This window comes from Stegodyphus dumicola, chromosome 2 (genome assembly GCF_044657685.1).
Source record: "Stegodyphus dumicola isolate Sdum_Otavi_A_Nest chromosome 2, ASM4465768v1".
Lineage (NCBI taxonomy): Eukaryota > Metazoa > Arthropoda > Arachnida > Araneae > Eresidae > Stegodyphus > Stegodyphus dumicola.
The window spans coordinates 145,335,508-145,349,127 of record NC_140769.1 but is presented as its reverse complement, the minus strand read 5'-3'; the positions used below and the strand labels follow the sequence as shown (position 1 = coordinate 145,349,127).

Sequence of the window (13,620 nt, the reverse complement as noted above, 5' to 3'; positions counted from 1 at the left end):
CATAATTATATTACCTGATCTGTTTCAGAATAAAACATTTTTTTATGGACCTGTATAAATTTGATGTTATAATATAAGCTAACACAGCTTATTCTTAAAATTTTACATGCCATTAGCTATACACTATAACTATTTACTCCCTTTTATATTTAGAAATAATTAATTTATATTTTATACATAACTATTTACTCCCTTTTATATATTAATTTAAATAAAAACATTTCAGTTAGTAAATGCCGGGTAGATGCTGTGTACCATTATGTAAGGGAAACTACCCAACAGGACCAAAAGTGTCTGTATTCACCTTTCCTAAAAATGAAGATTTGAAGAGAGAGTGGCTTTCTGCAATCCAACGGAAAGACTTTTCACCCAAAAAGAGTTCAAAGGTAAGTAAAGTAGAGTTATTAATTAATAGTGTAGATTCTAATTACATATAAGGGTTCATTCAGAAATTTTTAACTGATAATATTTTGTTACATAAACCAGGATATACAGAAATAAAGGATTGAAATAAAGCTTTAATCACTGCAAATATTCTCTGGTTCTATCTGTGAAATGAATATTCTTTACTACAAATGCTCAGAATGAACCGTCTGATTTTTAAACTATTACTATTAACATAATGTTTTTTTTTTTTTTTTTTTTTTTTTTTAAATTTTCTCTAAAGGTTTGTGAATTGCATTTCAAGGAAAGTGATTTTAAAGTTGAAGCTTCAGCATTTGATTCTAAGAATGGAATTTTAATTTCTGCTCCACTTCAGGTGCGTAGATTAAAAGAAAATACAGTGCCATCAATATTTAAGGACTATCCATCTGTATACAGTTCAAAAAGTAGCACCATTGTACGAGAAGATCCTGATGCAAAAAAAACTGCCTGCGAGTGCCATAATTTACAGAAAGCATTGCGTGAAAGCCTTAAAGAATATGAAATGTATAATAATGATTTGAAAATTAATTGTTCTAATGATATTTTGTCATGTATTGATTGCTATGGAATATCAGCATTTTGGCATGTATGCACAGTTCCAGATACCTCAACTGTTTGCTTTATTCATATTGTTTTTAGTCCTGGGCCATCAATTGATTATTCTGTAGTTGTGAATGACAATCAAGAAATGTCTGTATTTATTAAAGAAAAATCTATTATGCAATTATCTCCCTACACATTCCCACATAAATTTACAAATTTTAATGAAATTAGGACTGTTTTAGATAAATTGGCTAATCTTCAAACCAAAAAGTTAAATTCAAAATTAACCATAACAATTGATATAATTAATGAATTACTGCAAACTATTTCTAACGACAAAAATGAGAGCATTATTAAATTTTTGCAAGACCAGATGAATCTTTTACTTTGCCCTAAAAATAATTTTAGATACAATCCTGATGTACTAGTGTTAGCATGCTTGTTAAATACTATATCACCACATGCATATAAATTTTTAAGGGATAGTAGCAGTATTATTATGCCTCATCCTTCGACTTTAAAAAAAATTTGTAGCAATTTAGTATTGTCACCATGTAATGAAACTATTGATGAAAATTTTTTAAAATATATAAAAAATTGTGTAACTTTCCTTGAGGATCGAGAAAGAAAAGTGATTCTTTTGGTAGATGAAATTTATGTTCAGCCATATTTTGATTACAAAGGAGGCTCTGTCGTTGGGGCTGCATTTGATTCTTCCAGTTCGGCAACCAGTGCATTTGCTTTTATGATATCCAGTTTGGAATCTTCATTCAAAGAGGTACAGTCAAAAGTCGTTAATCCGGACTCGTCGGGACTTCGGTGATTCCGGATTATAGATCATCAGTTTATGTCTGGTAAGATGGCATGCAGAAATTATAAAATTAAAAATATGAAACCGTAATTTATGAAATAAAGAACAATTGTGATCTAAAGGGTATCAAAATTCACAAAAACAAAAAAAGCTTAATATTTATTTGTTTACTTTATTAAACATTTCTTTCAATGTAAGTTGTTTAAGTTGCTTTGTTTTATGTGATAATACTTTCTCTTTACTTCTATAAGCAGACATAATTTCTTGTTCAGTTACAAAGTTCCGCTGTTCAAGTCCTATAATTGCTGTGTCGAGAATACAGACTAATTTGTCAATCGAAATTTTTTCGTTTTCAATAACCTCTGTGTCATTTTCTTCACTATCGGAAGCAAATTATAATGACGAGGAATTTGATTTAAATCATAAAAAAAAACGGAATACATCGAGATAAAATAGTACGTTTTGTAAGGAATTATAAGCCAAATAAAATGAAAACATCTGCCCTGAAGATAAGGATAGTGCTGACAGATCAACTTCCAATTAATTGCGTGCCGCGGCGTCCCCCCCCCCCCCCGCCGCAGAGCAGCGTGAAATTGATAAACAGATTTCGGAATGGTTAGGTCATTTTTTGCAGCAGTTCCACTTTTGTTTAATGGACTTCGAAACGTACTTTCGCTTTGTAGATCCTTTACATATTGTAAATATATATCGGAAATTCTATTTGACATAATCGAAAGTTCAAGCTTTTATAAAATTTCTCTAACAGTCTGCAAAAAATAATACGCCGGATCCAGTTCGAAGATTAAGGAACAACGCAATCTGCAACATTAACTAAATCAGATAATTTTAGCTTATCTTATGCCGTGCGTTATGCATTAAACGCGCATGCCTAAACGTATATTGCGCATGCGCACACGCATATTCGCAGCCGTAAAGGTCTTACGCTCATGCGTCAACGCGACGCATGCGCACAAAGGTCTTTGCTTTAAGGTCCGGATTATAGATCATTCCGGATTATGGGTGTCCGAATTAACGACTTTTGACTGTAGTACATATTATGCCTGTTAACACAATAAATTTTGAAACATTACATTATGTAATTAAAAAAGTGATTAGAGGTCTTGAAAATATGGGAATTATTGTTATTTGTGTTATTACAGACAGCAATGCAATAAATAGAAAAGCCATGAGTTTGTTTTCAAATCCACCACGTAATTCATTTGTTTACAAACATCCAATGAATGGGAATAGGCCTCTTTTCTACATAATAGATGCAGTTCATTTATTTAAAAATATAAGGAACAATTGGCTGAACCAGAAAAATCCTGGTACATGTATGTTTTTTCCAAATATTGAAGGTCTTTCAAAGAAGCACTTCAAAACTGCTTCGTTTATGTCTTTGAGAAAGCTACATGAAATTGAAAATGACCAACTGATTACATTTTCTAATGGTTTAACTCTAAAAAGTCTTTCACCTTCTAATTTAGAGAAACAAAACATTAAACTGGTTCTTAAGATTTTCAATAAATTTACTATTGAAGGTCTGATTCATTTGGGTCCTTTGCATGAAATACCACACTATTCAGATACATCTGAGTTTATATCCATAATATGCAAATGGTGGGATATTATGAATGTTAAAACTATGTTTAAAGGTATACATCAAAAGAGTGAATTTATGAAGCCATTAACAGCAGATGATTCTGATCCCAAAGTTATTTTCCTCAATCAGTTTCTTAACTGGTTAGATGCATGGGAATCAATGAAATGTTCAACAGGCATGCTTACAAAAGAAACTCATGCAGCTCTCAAACAAACTACTTATGGTATACTGGAGTTGACTAGATATTGTGTTGAAGAGCTTGGAATGAAATATATACTTCCAGGAAAAATTCAGACTGATGCTCTTGAAGCCCGGTTTGGTAAATACAGACAACTTTCTGGTTCTCAGTATCATATTTCAATGAGACAGTTATTAGAATGTGAAAAAAAATTAAGAATACAATCAAGTATTAAGTTAGAATTGATTATTAAAAATACTACTGTCCCTTTAACATCATTTGAATATGATGATAATCTTCATGATATTATAGAATTAGATAATACAGTATATTACCCATCATTAAATATTACGGAGAGTGATGTGAAGGGCATTAGTAGCCATCTGCCAGTTCTGACTTATTTGGGTGGTTACTGTTGTCATGCAGTTTTAAAGAAAGTGAAATGCTGTACCTGCAAACAAAACATTACAATAAATTCCACAGTTAATCATGATCAAACGTATGATCTTAAAAAGAATCTTGATCGTGGTGGACTCAGGTGGCCAAAACCATTTATTGTAAATATAATTATGTATAATTATTTAATTGTAAATAAGCTGTGTAGTGAAGAATATGAAGATTTTTTGTTGGAACAAAATCAGAGGAAAATTGTTGCAAATTTGACTTTTAAAATTTTAGAATTAAAAGAAATGCTCTTTGATGATATTATTTGTGATAATGGTCATACAAGTGAAAGTATAAGCAAACTGATAATTTGGATATCAACAAATATCATGCTCAAGAATCTTTGCAATAGGAAAAATGACGATATTAAGTCCAATAAAGAAAAAAAAAGAAAACTTCAGACACTTGCAAAGTAAACATTGATGCTGTCTTTAAAAGTAATTTTTAAAGTTCTCTTAAACTGCATCTTTGCTAAATATCTACGTGTCATCTTTGATGAGCAGCTGAGATTTAAGAAGCATGTTTGTTATACATTTAAATTGCTTTATGCCAAAATTTATTTTGGACTTGTATATATTATTCTTTACTTATTTAACCAAGTTTTTAATATTACTCAAGATTTTATATAATTTTTAATTTGCTTTATACTAAGTTACTTCTCAAGGTCCTGAAATTTCTATATTGTATTTACAAGCGCCTTTGCTAAATATCTACGTGTCATCGTTGCTGAGCAGCTGAGATTTAAGAAGCATATTTATTATACATTTAAATGCTAAATATCATAATTTATTCTGGACTTGTAGATATTATTCTTTGCTTATTTAGTTATTTAACCAAGTTTTTGGTATTACTGAAGATTTTATATTATTTAAAATTTTCTTTATACTCAGTTACTTCTCAAGTTCCCAAAGTTTCTATTTTGTATTTCAATTGTGTTTCTTAAAATGTTCATCATTATTTAAGATTTTGTATCCTGCAATTACATGGCATAGTGTAGTCATAGTGTAGTAGTGTAGAAAGAACATATTGCATGGCATAGTGTAGTAGTGTAAAAAAAAGACAAATTCCATAATGTCTTCTTTCTGCACAATCTAACTCTAATATTTCTATTTAAGCAATAATTGTATGGACTCTTTCTGGATAGTACTACATGTTCAGCTCAAGTAATATTTGCTCTTCACATTATTCACAGTGAATAAGCACAAATCAATCTACTAATATACCCGTGTGGTGACCGGGTATGAAAGAATAGTCCCAATGTAGCTCATATATGTCGTAAAAGGCGACTAAAATGGGTACCCAGCGTCTGGGGGTATAGCCGGGCACCCTGCCCCTGGGGATTATATCAGGGAACTGGTCCTCCAGGTTGGGGGTTGGGTGTGGGGCTAACTACCCCACCCCATAAAAAATCTCACTGTTAAGAAATCCAAAGATAGAATTAGCCGGACTGCTTCTACTGGAAAAGGCCTAGGGACTTTTCGTTTTGGAACATGAAAAATAAGCAAACAGACTAAAAGTTTGAAAAGTTATTGAAATAATTAAATAAAGAATGATGAAGTGTGACTGCAAGGGACGTCCGCTATCCTTTTCTGTCATTGCACTTTTCCTGACATGATAAGGCTCTACCACGTACACTTTGGTAACGAGGCTTGGAAACCTCGGCTAACACCTTGTTGTTTATTAAAAAGAAAAAGAGACATACAGCAATAATTATATTTCATAATAATAATTTTGACCCAAGCTCTATAAATATATTATGATATTAATTTATAAGTCTTTACAAAGTTACATACATAGGTCTTTATAACATTTCACCTGTATAATAGTTATATAATATGATTTTAAAGACTAAAAAATAAATTTGTTCTGTTTTTTCTTTGTTTCAGGTATTCATAACAAAGAAAGGAGTGTTTTTATCATGAAATGGCTCTCAGGTGTAAAAATGCATAGGATATATCTTAGTTTATTGAAGTTAAGAATTGGTGCTTTGTGGACTAAAAAATATGTGCAATATCCATTGTCACACCACGCTGTTCAAGAATATCGATCAGTCCTGAATGATAAAGAAAATGATTAACAAAGGAATATCTAGAACTTGATTGTGTGCATGATTTAATTCCAAATATAAGTATTGGAATAATTCATCCTCCTTATTTTCAACAAAAACTCTTCATTTGGTAATATACATTTGTGCTTATCAGTGTGGTGTCTTGTGTAACAAATCGTCAGTATTATAAAATAGATGGAAAGATCTTTGATTATTGCAAGAGCTTTATGTGCTGAAGAAGTAAAAAAATGTCCCAGATAATTGTGGATATTATGAAACTGAGTATCATAAGAATGGAAAAATATTTCTTAAACAAATTACCTTGTGATACATGTAATGGGTATGTTTATTTTATTTCATATAACTGTAAATTTAATTATTGATAATAAGCAAACTTTTTTGTTTCCCCTAAAATGCCATTGGTGTATTGTCATTATTCTATATTGACATGTATTCTCTTACATTTATCATTGAAACCAGAGATTTTATAATAGAATATGGGAAACTTGTGTTGAAGGCCTGTTGATTGAAATACAAGTGACCATTACATCTTTGGAATTTGCATTCTCATTGCCAATTTTGAAAAGACATTCTTTTACATTTTCTTAAAAAAGTTAACATTCTAATGACTTTAGAAGTAAACATTGGTGACTTCATATGAACCAGTCTCTTGGCGAGTTTAGCAAAAAATTTGCCGATGGCTTCCCCATAACAGAACTGTACTGGATTCTATACCTGAATATTGCATTAAAAGGAGAGAAAACCATTTATTATGAAGATAATAAATGATTCATATTACGAATGTTCATTTCTTATAATGATCGAGTTTTATATTCTTGCTTTGTATTTCTTTTGTGTCAACACAGAATAAATTGTGTCGGATTTCAGTTATAATGATATGTGTAAAGATGCTGTAATAAAATTTGTTATAAATGTACTGTTGTGTATTTTTCTTTAGCAGTTGAATTTATGAAAATTTATATTATTTTCTAACAAATAAAATTTTATATTTTAATATAAATCCATCTATGGACATTACAACAGATATTATATTCTGGAAAATAATTTATTATGCCTTTTCGAAACTAAGTTTAAAATAAAAACAAACTTGAATGCATAATAATTTTTAATGAATAAATACAATGTGAAATATGAAATGTGTTCTGACATGTCACATTAAGACTGCAAATAAAGAATTCTTTATATGTGCATTGGTTTTTGTTTACAATTTGCATAGTCTTGAATATTTTACTGATCTAAATTCATTTTAAAAAATTTGTTGTCATGATGAGTAGTGATTTTAGGTAAAAGTTTACAATTGGGTGTCCCTTGTATTTTGGCGATTCTTTTTTGACACCAAGATTGGCGTCAGGAAGGCACAATTTCAAAATGGCTGCTATACAAAACCAAAATAAGAAGTCAAAGAATCGCACAAGCCCACCAGTGGGCAAGCGGTAAAAGCCGCTGAACACTGGTAGTTCGGTCCAGGGTTCGAATCCCGGCAAATGGGCTGGCTGCATGGGCGTTTTCGTGGCTTTCCCCATGTTTAACTTGGATATGAGCCAGTTTACCTTAAAAAGACCTCGGTTTAATCCTAGTATCCGGTGCACACGGGATTTGGCTACTTTTGGCGACTTTGTGATGAGCAGTAAAAACGGGACATATATGATGAGTAGTAAATGCGTCATTCAAAGAATATATATAGTTATACATAGCATATACTATGTATATAGTGTATAGTATATACATAGACGTTCTTTGGGTCATTTTTGGTGTTGGCGATAAGTTTGAAAATCGCACCAAGGCTGCACCATATACTAGGATTTTAAAAGTTTAATCCTAGTATCTGGTGCACAAGGGATTTGGCTACTTTTGCCCACTTTATGATGAGCAGTAAACGGGACATATACGATGAGTAGTTAAACAGGTCATTTTGATGTTGGCGATAATTTTCAAAATTGTACCAAGGCTGCACCGTATACTAGGATTTTAGCAAGACCTCCACGGGGATTCCTCCTTTTCCTGTAGTGCCTAAAGGCGGAGCATGTAATAAGTAAAAGGAAAAAAAAAGAATTGCACGAACTCTGTGTCCATGTACACATCGATATGTTTTCACTTAAAAAAGCATCCTAGAATTACACAAACTAGGCATTGCACACTGCCTTAAATTTGTCCATGTACACATCAATCTATTTCCATTTAAATAAGGAAGCTAAAACAAAGTTAAAACTATCATGGTAACCTGAAGCGAGGTTTCATTGCCAAAAAAAAAAAATGTCGCTAATCAAAGGGGCACCCAATTCTACACTAGAGCCTGATTTTATTTTCTTAATATATATATATAATGTTTAAAAACTGATATCATTTTTACTTTAAACAATATTCCCGAAAATATATGCTCTCTTTTGTGAAATGTTTACTTTATAATCTGTGCAAAATATTACCATAAATAAAAAACTTAATTATTTCTTAAATATAAAGTAATTAAATACTTTCGTTATCCCTATGATTATAAGAATTATAACTGAAAGGGCATAAACAAAAACACAATTAGAGGAAATGCAGTACTGAAAGTTTCTGGTTAGCGAAAAATTTGCAATAGAGCATGCCATTACAATACTATAAGAATTGATTAGTAAGGTAAACATTAGTTGAGCATTCTTCCACAGTAGCAATAAATTTTTCATTTATAATTCTTAAAACACGCTAAAACAGATTCACGATTGGTGTCTCTGATTTAAGGTCACACAAAAGTAAATTTGATTTAGCAGACCAAGAGATATTCCATGTCAAATTTACGAGAAAGATCTTCACCAATGTTAAGCTTATTATCTAATATTCATAACAGTTTGGTTAGTTGACTATCACAAAGCTCAAAAGTGCTATCTGCTCATGGTGAAGGACTTTCTAATGAGAACTGGCTTGTATTCACTTTATACGTAAAAAAAAACTTAAAAAAAAAAAAAAAAAAAAACCAACCATGCAGACAGCATGTTCAGAAAAAGAACAGAAAATGTACTCTTAGCATTCAGTAACCTTAACCATTCAGCTACTCGTGGGTATAACTATTGTTCTAAGAGATAAGCAACAATTTTTCAGCAATAACTAATGTACTTTTTCACAGACAGAACTGAACAGTAAAAACTTCTTAAACTGTTGTTTCAGATTCTAATTTAGTTTCTTCCTTTTAAAAGCAGGAGCTTCAAAACTTTCCTCATGCTGCTTTTTATTTTGAATAAGCTTCTTGAAAAAAAAATTCCACGTGCAGTCCAACATTTTATGATCTTTGTTTTGATATTGTAACAGGAGGGAATATTTACCTCATCTGATTTTGCATATTTATAAATTCTTCGTCCATAGTTATATTTCCACATATTATTTTGTCTTGAAAATTTTGAATTATTTTTTCACATAGAAAGCATAATTTAAAAATTTCAGGAGGACTTTTAAATCCCCCCTAAATTTGCAAAATTAATTAATTAATACTGCTAATTAAAACATATTTCCTGTTCACACATTGAAAATAAATTTAAAGTAACTATAGTTAGAAATACAACATGAAGGTTTACTATAACATAAAAGCATGATAATAGGATCAAAATGATGCATAGAATATTTAAATTAATACTTCTTCAAAATGCCTAGACAAATACACTATTTATTTATCTTAATATAACGAAAAACCTAAATAATTTATAATTTAGATCATAACTATGTATCCAATTTTTAACAAAGGTGCAAACCAATAGGTTTGGTGACAATACATCAAAATATAGCATGCGACTTTAAATCACCAATCGTAGAGTAAAATTGAAACACGAAAAGTCATATCACATTTCTAACCAAGCACAAAATTTACATGAAATGTAATGTACAATTTTACAAACGATAATAAAAGAAACATCACAAACAGTATCGGCTATAATTTACTGCACAAACACACACACATTCCGCAGTTTATTTTGTATTTATAAAATCATTTGATCATTAATAAATGATAGTTAAACGAAAATGCACGTTTTAAAGAAATACGAACAGTAATTTATTCTAACATTCTATGAGAAAATTCGAAGCTGAACTTACCTCAAAAACATGCTTTTGAGACCGGAATCCATTGATTTTGACGAGAATTAATTACCCATTTTCTTCATTTTTGACGAAACGTCCTAAACTTATTTTTTGAATGATTGGAACAATTTGATGCAACACATCCACCCATATTTGTCAAAATTAAGTCGGAATCGACCAACAAATATGTCAACAAAAGGACACTGTAAAATAACGATAGCAACAAGCATGCTTCGTTAGTTACAACGGACGACGCATCAAATTCCCGATGACCACAACTTGTGACGTCACAAAATCGCCATCTGGCTTGTAGTAGAGTCGGTGTTGCCAGGGCTCGAAGATCTACTCCTCTTGCAAGCTTTGATCTCAAGTGCGTGGAACAAGAATCAAAGGTAACGCTTTTTAACCTTACCACTCTTGCTAAACGCCTTAACCTGCCTCTCTTTGCCATTCCCCCAACTGAGGAAGAATGTATAAAGAAATTACTCAAATCGGCCAAAGAACTAACTAACGATGTTATCTCGGGAAAAAATAATGCTAATTCTGATAAAACTCAAAAATTAGACAAAAATCAATCCAATAGCCCAATCCTAAAACCTGCAAAGTTAAATGCAGAAAAAATCCTCCATAGTGCTAAAAAGATTCAAAAATTAACTTTAAATTCAAGAGATTCTAACGATTTTCCTAAAAATAAGAAAATTAGAAAAGTTGACGATGAAGGTTTTCAGCGGCCTCCTCGCCATCTTGTAGCACGTGGTGCGCCAAATTCCCCTTCTAAACCGCAATCAAACAATAGCCTACCTCCATTTTGGAGTGAACTACCAGAGGAGGAATTGCCTCCCACCCAACCTGCGGTTAGGGTGGAAGAGAAAAACGATCTCGTGGAGCAACCCGGCGACGGTACTTCCCCCCCTACTGAAAGCTCTAAGAATTCAAAGCGAAAAATTCCTTTCTTCTTTGTAGAGCCCAAAGACTTTGAATTTCTTACCTCCTTAGTACAAGCTACTGTGCCTACGGCCATCTGTAGGATGAAGGGTAAGTTTCTCCGCATTGAAATGCAGACCGAAGAAGATTATCGTTCGGTAGCCCAAATTTTAAACAATCAGGGCGCCGAATATAAGTCGTTTAATCTTAAGCAGGATCGGCTCGTAAAGGCAATATTACGCGGCTTACCCAACTCTGCAAAAGCAGATAAAATCAAGGCTGAATTACAACTCCTAGGTTATTCTGTCATATCTGTAAACCAACTCCGTAGGCACAGGTCCCGCTATCCAATGCCATTATTTTTAGTACAACTAAATCCTGCTTTAAATGTCTATGACATATTTGAAGAAACTACAATGTTCGGCATTGAGATTAAGTTCGAAAAACATATTGGGAAGAAGGGACCGAGCCAGTGTTGGCGCTGCCAAGGCTTCTTCCATAGTAGACCCGAGAAACGAGGCCAGACCTAATCCAGCCTCGTTTCTCGGGTCTACATCCGTGCTGCTATAGGTAACATGCTCCTCCACTTGCCAGGACCTCATCTTTTCATAAAACACGGTCCAGACAATTAAAAATCAGATTTACAATAGTTTTAACGTTTCTTTATTATTTTATCATCTAACTTAATCATTTAACTTAAACTGTTTAACTATTAAAATTTAAATTAATATTCTAATCTTTAAAATCTAACTCCCCCATATGCTACTCAAAACACTTTTATTTCATGTATTTTTGTTCCAGCAATCTGCATACGTACAAGCTTGCATGTCTTCAAACATCATCTGCAATCAGGTAATTTTGGTTAATTCTGTCCCAATTTTTTATTTCTTTCCCTTTTTTAATCCACCTCTCCTCTCCAACTTTAAACACTTTTCCTAACTTCCCTTCCCTTTAACTATCCTAAAACTTCTCCGTCTTTTCTACAGTTAACTTTCTTCACGGTTCTCTCCGCTTCAAAAGTTGCTCCTATTCTTCTCTCGCCACGGGCGGTAGGAGAACTTTTTCGCCTCTTGAATCCTTTCCCCCCTTCTTTTCGTTCCACCTTCCCTTGCTCCGAGCTTTAGTCGCAAGACTCTCTCCCCCCTCAGCCCATCCCCAAGGCATTAGCAATTACTGCGGTTTTCCGTATTACCTAATTTACCTTTCCCAAGCCCTGGAAAATTATGTTTCCCGGCTGAATGTCTTTCAATCTTTCCGATTCCATTAATGCAATGCATTCAGGAAATCGCCTTTAATCATCACCTCTCTCTCTTTCAATCTGGTAAAACAGGTTGAAAGCAGAAAGAATTTTTTCGTCCTTAGTGTGGACTCCTAATTCACTTCTTTCCCCGTAAACCCTTAATGGTTTCCTTCATTACCCTTTAGCCAGTGCTTTTTCTTAATTACTTCAATTTTCTTAACGAAGTTGTGGAGGTAATTGCATTAAGTTGCAAAGGTACTCCGGAAAATATCGCCTTGGGCCATATAATTGCTTATTTCATCCTCTGCTACTACCAACAAGATCTTCAAGCAAAGTTATCAATCTGTTTACTTAAGAATCACATCTCCCGCAGATTTCAAATCTGCCTAAGAATATTTTCATCGCGATCTCAATAATTATTTGCACTCTCCAACACAAGCCACATGCCAATGAGCCTATTAATCGTAAAATCTTTCCTATCCACTTTTTGCTTTAGTGTTTGTACTGTGTATAAAAAAATTATAAAAAACCAAAAAAAGTATAAAATATAAAATACAAAAAAAAATTTTAAAAACCTAAAAACTTATAAAAAGACTATGATACTTAAGTTTTTATTCACATTTGTAGCTTGGTGATCGACCACTTTTTAAAGAATCAATAATGTAGTATTATTAGAGTGTAATGTGTTGGTATGGCGTTTCAAACTGCATTTATTTTGGTATGTTTTTAAGCAATCACAGCATACAAATTTACTCTCAGCCACACTAAAATTATTTGCACAATCAACCATACTATTAGAACTTAGTTTTCAGAGACTCAATTAATGTAGTATTATTGTAATGAAATTTATATGCATGGCGTTTCAAATTGTATCTATAGTTGAAAGTTTTAAGCAATCACGGCAAACAAAATCACTCTCAGCTATACTAAAATCATTTGCACAATGAACCATGTCACTCACAACACAATCATAATTATCACACATACCACAATTGGAATTATCGCACACGGTTACTCCTTCCTGATTTTGATTCGATTTAGAATCAAAAATACCTTCTGAGGAAACAGAAGTACTTGGCCCTGAAATGGGCAGTTTTACTTGATTTTGTGCAAAAGATATAATAATCGAAGCAAAATAAAAAAAGAGAACTGCATCACCGAATACACGCTACCACAGCAGTCAAAGAGCAGAGTAAATAGTAAATACGAGGCAAAGAACCTCTAGGGGAAAAGAAGGCAAGCTCTCGTAGACACAATGTAAACCAGTTGGCTCGCCCTCAGGCAAATTTCGAATCCAAGTCAGTATGCGGTGAAGCAAACACGCAGGGTGTAGTCG

At 32.6% G+C, this 13,620-nt stretch overlaps 1 long non-coding RNA gene across 1 annotated transcript; it reads left to right on the top strand.

Moving 5' to 3' along the window:
* Positions 1 to 230: 230 nt before the first annotated feature.
* Positions 231 to 6,989, top strand: LOC146998592 (uncharacterized). The gene is made up of 2 exons (XR_015039570.1): positions 231 to 386; positions 5,892 to 6,989. It is a non-coding gene; the product is annotated as an uncharacterized LOC146998592 (long non-coding RNA).
* Positions 6,990 to 13,620: the final 6,631 nt, after the last annotated feature.